Below are 6846 nucleotides of genomic sequence, written 5' to 3'. Positions count from 1 at the left end.
ATCAGCTTGAGGACACTAAGGTGTGCCTGACCCAAGCCATGCTATTTTCAATAACCTCATATGCATGTGAAAGCTAGACAGTGAATAAGGAAGACAGTAGAAGAATTGATGCCTTTGAGTTATGGTATTGGAGGAGAGTATTGAAGGTGCCATGGGCTGCCAAATGAACCAATAGATTGATTTTGGACGAAGTGCAGCCAGAGTGCTCCTTGGAGGCCAGGATGGCCAAACTTATCTCTCATACTTCATACATATTTTCAGGAGGGAACAGTCACTGGAGAAGGATATCACATTTGGTAAGGTGGAGGGTCAGAGAAAAAGAGGAAGACCCCCAACGAGATGGATTGGCCAAGTTGCAGCATCAATGGACTCAAGCATAGCAACGGTAATGAGGTTGGCCCAGGATCAGGCAGTGTTTCGTTCTGATGTGCATAAGGTCACTATGAGTCGCTACCAGCTCAATGGCACCTAACAACAACAAAACCATAAGTACACTGATATGGATCCTCAGGTGCAGGATAATATGAGAATGGTTAGCATGACTTTTATATTTCAAAGTGCCCCAGATATCCAGAAGAAACTCCAGTAAACCTGATGCTGGCTAGTCAAGGATTTAAATACCTCCTGGTTTTGGTAGACACTTTTTCATGTTGGGTGGAGTCCTGGTGTGGCACTGTGGATTAATGCATTGGACTGCAAGGTCAGAGGTTCAAGCTTACCAGTGACTCTTCAGAAACCCAATATACGGTCACTATGGATTGGAACTGATATAGCGGCACTTAACAACAACAGAAGCCTTTCCCACTAAGACTGAACGGGCCTTGGAAGTTGTGAAAACATTGTTAAAGGAAATTATTCCTATGTATGGACTTCCTAAAAGCCTCCTGAGTGATAATGGAGCTTCATTTATAGCTGACATTACCTAACAGGAAAGCAAACACCTCAGAATCAGATGGAAGTTACATGCAGCCTGTAGACCTCAGTCATCAGGTAAAGCGGAGAAGATGAATCACAACTTAAAGAAACTTATGTCAAGAAACTCATCTAATGGGCAACTTGGACATTGTCTACCCCAAATGGGGGGCGAGGGGGCTTCAAAGGCAAGGAGTGACTGGCTTACAAGCTTTCAAGAGGGAACCTAGATCCAGAGGGCCTGGAGGAAGGTAGACTCTCCACTGAGTAGTATCCAGTCTGTCTAGGAGGGGCTGATGAAATGAGGATAGGTCTCTTGTGATACAATAGTGAATAATAGTTATCAGGACTGATTTTGAGGGTTGGAAATGGAAAGGTAGACATTTTGTAGCAAGGAGGGGAGTGATTACCTTTGCAGTGTAGGAGCGGAGGTCCCTGGGACCATCAAGGGAGAAGAACAGAGAGCAGGACGCTACCCAAAAAATCAGTGATGGCTGACATGGAGGCAGAGACAATGACGTGGAAAGATGGTGCAGCTGGGGACTCTAGACCTAGAGAGGGAGAGGGGCTGTATGCTGACAACTAGGTTGGGGGGGGGGGCAGGCTTGCAGGGTATACCCTGTGGTTGGTTGATGATGCATGGAGGGGATTGTAACCATGGTAATGAAACAATATACAATAAGATGAATGTAAAATTAATGTACTCCTATGTAAACTATCACATAATTCACAATAAAACATTTTTAAAAAAAGAAAGAAACTCATCTATATTGGGATCAGTCTTGCCCATAACCCTACTCCAAATCCGAGTGGCCCCTTAGAAGCAGCCTTAAATTAAGCCCTTATGAAATTATATACGGGTATTCGTTCTGCTGTACATAAGGTCACTATGGGTTGGTACTGACTCGATGGCACCTAACAATAACAACATCCCTTCCAGGCCACCTTGATTGTAACAAGATCCTGATGTGGAACGGGATTTGAGAATTCAAAAATATGTTTAGCACATACAACAAGTTTTATCATTAACTCATATTTTTTCTGGCCCCAGAATTCTCTCTTCCCCCATAGGTAATTTACACCTTTTCAGGTCTGGAGGCAAGGTCCTATTTAAAATCTGGAGGGATGGTTCTGAGAATCAACTAGAAAAGAAGTAGACCATGGGAGATGTTGATAGTAACCCCATCTGCCATCAAGTTTGTGGAACTCAAGGCTTCACACCCAAGTTAAGCCCTGCCCACCAACCAATTGGATCATGTGGACATATGAAGCAACTGGAAGACTCAACTAAAGAACAAGAAACGTCCAGGAGAATAGTTCCTTTCTTTCTACTTGCAACTGAACTCACCCAGGATATTCTTCCCTTCCATCAGACTGAAAATATTTGGGAACATCTAGCTTTGAATGTCATGAATGTATCTGATTTCCGTTTGACATGGGGAACCAATGTAGAAACAAACTTTCACTTCTTGTTTAGTGAGGATATGTATTCCTTTGGAATTAAATCAGAATTTTACTCTGTTTCAGAACATAAAGAAATAACATGTTGGGATATTTACAATGGGAGGCTGGTAGTAAAAGAAAAAGAGAGATGTTCTCATTTCAGCTCGAAACTATTACCCTGAGTGCCAGTTGCGGACAGTTCTCAGGATGCCCTACTCATTGTAGGTCTCTAGAAAACACAATGCTCAACTGCACCAAGGTGGAAACAATAACTTACACCAATGGCCACATTAAACTTCCCCATGGCTGGTTCCTTCTCTGTGGACATAAAGCTTTTTCATATGACCCTGCTGATGCCTCAGGAGAACCCTGTTTTCTTGGGTGACTGACTCACTACCTTCTTGCCTAGAATTCAAGATTGAGAGAATCAGAAGAGCCAAGTGACTCCAGAAGTTAATCTATGTCCTGATTGTTGTAGTGGTTTTCATTTATTTGGCCCCGCAAAATACGAGCCCTTATCCTTATTTGTTAAGCCAGGGATGGCTATATCCTTAAATGTGGAAATTAGCAGACTAGCTTGCTCCATGTTCAAAGCCTTCAATGTCACAAGCCAAGCAATTAGTGCTTTGGGTGTAGCATTAGAACAAGTTAGTGAAGCAGTGTTAGAAAATAGAGTTGCCATTGATTATTAATTGCTAAGACGTAACCATGGCTGTGAGGAATTCAAAGGATTGTGTTGTTTTAACCTTTCCAATGACTCTGAGTTGATTGGAAAAAAATAAAAGATGTGAAAAAAGTTTTCTCGAATATCAAACAGAGGAAAGGAGTCTTCGGGGTAGATGTTGAAAACTTGTCATGGTTGCCAAATCTGAAATGATTACAAATGTTGATACTAGGAATTGGAGTCTGTACTATTCTTGGAATGTTTGTTTTTTGTTGTAGCCAATGTTCGCCCTGCTGTGTGAGTCTTTATAAAGCTGATTTCACTAGACCCAAGATTGGCGCCTTTAGCTCAGAAAGTAATGCTGAAACCTGAGCAATTATTTTCACCTAAAGCTAATCTTATACGACTGAGGTTTTAAAATAAAGAGCAGGGAAAGAAAATATGAAACTTTGAGAAATTGCATGCTGTTATTAGAAAACCTGCCCCACCCCCAATTACATTTCTATTCTTAAAGAAACTATTCAGACTACTATTCAGATCAGGATGTGCCTGACTATGAACCAAACTTTGTCATTGTTGTTAAGTGCTGTAGAGTTGGTTCCGAATCATAGAGCCGTTGTATAGGGTTTTCAGGGAGCAACTGGTGGGTATGAACCGCCGAACTTGTGGCTCAAACTGACCTTGCAGTCCAAGGGATTACCCTGCAGTACCACACCAGGACTTCAAACTAGGAGCCATTAAAGATAATTATCTGAACCAATAGGTCGTGGAGACCCTGAGAATGTTTTCAGAACTAGAAAGAAAGATTGTGCTCTACTCCCCTCACTCTGGAATGTAAAGAAATAAATGAAAAACAGAACAAATGCTTAACTGATGTATGCTGCCCTATGTAATGTACTCACTCTTAGTCTGGGGCAGGACAAATCAGGGAAAGCATTCCCCCATCCTCCAAATTGCTGGCTTTCTCTTAATAAACCTAGCTTGGATCTTTCCCTATCTCCACGGTTGACTGTGATGACAGACAGCAAGCCCTCGCTTGGTTTGGTAACACTGTCAAGTCACTTTTGGAAACACAGTGACCCATGTGGCAGGGTAAAACTGCCCCATAGGGTTTTCTAGGGTGCCATCTTTATGGGAAGAAGTTGCCAGGTCTTTCTGCCACAGAGCCACTGTGTGGGTAAAACCTCCAGCCTTTTGGTTATCAAGTGAGCACTTAATCAACCATTGTGTCACCTGAGCTATTTCATATGTGATTTGCTGTTATTGTTAGGTGCCATCAAGTTTTTACTGACTCATAGAGATCCTATGCACAAAAGAATGAAACACCGCCCAGTCCTGGGCCATCCTCACAATTGTTGCTACGCCTGAGCCCATCGCTGCTGCCACTGTGCCACCCCATCTCATTGGGGATCTTCCTCTTTTTCTCCTACCCTCCACTTTATCAATCATGATGTCCTTTTCCAGGAACTGATGCCTCATGATAATACATCTGAAGTATGGAGGGAAGAGACTGCCCATCCTGGCTTCCAAGGAGCACTCTGGCTGCACTTCATCCATCACAGATCTGTTTGTTCTTTTGGCAGCCCATGGTACTTTCAATATTCTCCTCCAACACAATAACTCAAATGCATCAATTATTATATGGCCTTCCTTATTCTGTCCAACTTTCACATGCATATGAAATTATTGAAAATACCATGGCTTGGGTCAGGCACACCATAGTCCTCAAACTGACATCTTTTCTCTTCAGCACTTTAAAGAAGTCTTGTGTGGCAGATTTGGCCAATGCAATAGGTCATTTGATTTCTTGACTGCTCTTCCATGAGTGTTGAAGGTTGATCCCAGCAAAATGAAGTCTTTGACAACTTAAATATTTTCTCGATTTATGGATATTGTTTATTGGTCCAATGGTGAGGATTTTTGGATTCTTTATACTGAGATGCAACCCATACTGAAGGCTGTGGTCTTTGACCTTCATCAGTAAGTATTTTAAGTCCTCTTTGCTTTCAGCAAGCAAAGTTGTATCATCTGCATATCACACATTGTTAATGAGTCTCCTACCAATCATGATGGCCCATTTTTCTTCAGATAATCCAGCTTTTCGGATTATGTACTCAGCATATAGATGGAATAAGTATGGTGAAAGAGTGGTGTATACTTTTCCTAATTTTAAACCATTTGGTGTTCCCGTGTTCTGCTCAAACTAAAACTGTCTCTTGGTCTATGTAGATTCCTCATGAGTACAATTAAGTGTTCTGGAATATTCATACTTTTCAATGTTGTCCATAGCTTGACATAATCCACACAATCGAAAGTCTTTGTGTAGTCAATAAAATACAGGTAAACATCTTTCTGGTAGTCTCTGCTTTCAGCCAAGATCCATCTTCCATCAACAGTGATATTCCACATTCCATGTCCTCTTCTGAATCCAACTTGAACCTCTGGAAGTTCTCTGTCAATGTATGGTTGTAGCCATTTCTGTATTACCTTTAGTAAAATTTTACTCCCATGGGATATCAATGACATTGTCCGATGATTTTTGCATTCTGTTGGGATACCTGTCTTTGGAATGGGCACAAATATTGATCTCTACCAATCAGTTAGCCAGGTTGTCTTCCAATTTTTTTTTGCAATAAATGAGTGAGTGCCTCCAGTGCTGCATCACTTTGTTGAAAGATTTCCAGTTGTATTGCATCTATTCCCAGTGTCTTGTTATTTTCCAATGACTTCAATGTACCTTGGACTTCTTCCTTCAGGATCAATGACTCTTGATCATATGCTGCCTCTTGAAATGGTTGATCATTGACCATTTCTTTTTGGTACAGTGACCATGTTTATGTATTCCTTCCATCATCTTTCGATGTTTTGTGCATCAATCAGTATTTTGCCTGTAGAATCCTTCAAAACCGCAAATCGAGGTTTGAATTTTTTCTTCAGTTCCCTCAGCTTGAGAAATGCTGAGCGTGTTCTTCCTTTTTGGTTTTCTGACTCCAGGTCTTTGCACATTTCATTATAATAAATATTATTATTGAGTTGACCTTTGAAATTTTCTATTCAGCTTTTGTACTTCCTAACTTTTTCCATTGTTTTGGCATCTCTACTCTGGAAAGCAAGTTTCAGGATCTCTTCTGACATCTATTTTGTTCTTTTCCTTCTTTCTTGTCTTCTTAGTGACCTTTTGTTTTCTACCTGTATTATGATCTTGATGTCATCCCACAACTCTTCTGGTCTTCGGTTTAGTGTTTAATGCATCAAATCTGTTCTTTAGATGATCTTTAAATTCAAGTGGGATATATTCAAGGTAATATTTTGGCTTTTGTGGTCTTGTTTGAATTTTCTTCAGCTTCAGCCTGAATTTGCATATGAGCAATTGATCACCAATCAGCTCCTGGCTTGTTTTGGCAATGATATTGCACTTTTCCCCCATCTCTTTCCAAAAGATGTAGTCAATTTGATTTCTGTGCATTACATCTAGTGAGGTCCATGTGTGTAGTCATCTTTTATGTTGTTTGAAAAAGGTATTTACAATGAAGAAGTCATTGATCTTCCAAATCTAACGTAGGATCTCCAGCATCTTTTCTATCTCCAATGCCATATTTTCCAACTACTGATCCTTCCTCTTTGTTTCCAAGCTTTGCATTCCAATCAGCAGTTATTATCAATACATCTTGATTGCTTATGTTTGACCAGGTTCAGACTGAAGAAGTTGGTGGAATTCTTCAGTTTCATTATCATTGACTTTAGTAATTGGTGCAGAAATTTGACTAATAGTGGTATTAATTGGTCTTTCTTATAGGTGTATGAATATTACCTTATCACAGATAGTG

Source organism: Chrysochloris asiatica, unplaced genomic scaffold (assembly GCF_000296735.1).
Source record: "Chrysochloris asiatica unplaced genomic scaffold, ChrAsi1.0 scaffold00011, whole genome shotgun sequence".
NCBI classification, from domain to species: Eukaryota; Metazoa; Chordata; class Mammalia; order Afrosoricida; family Chrysochloridae; genus Chrysochloris; species Chrysochloris asiatica.
This window is presented reverse-complemented; position numbering follows the sequence as displayed.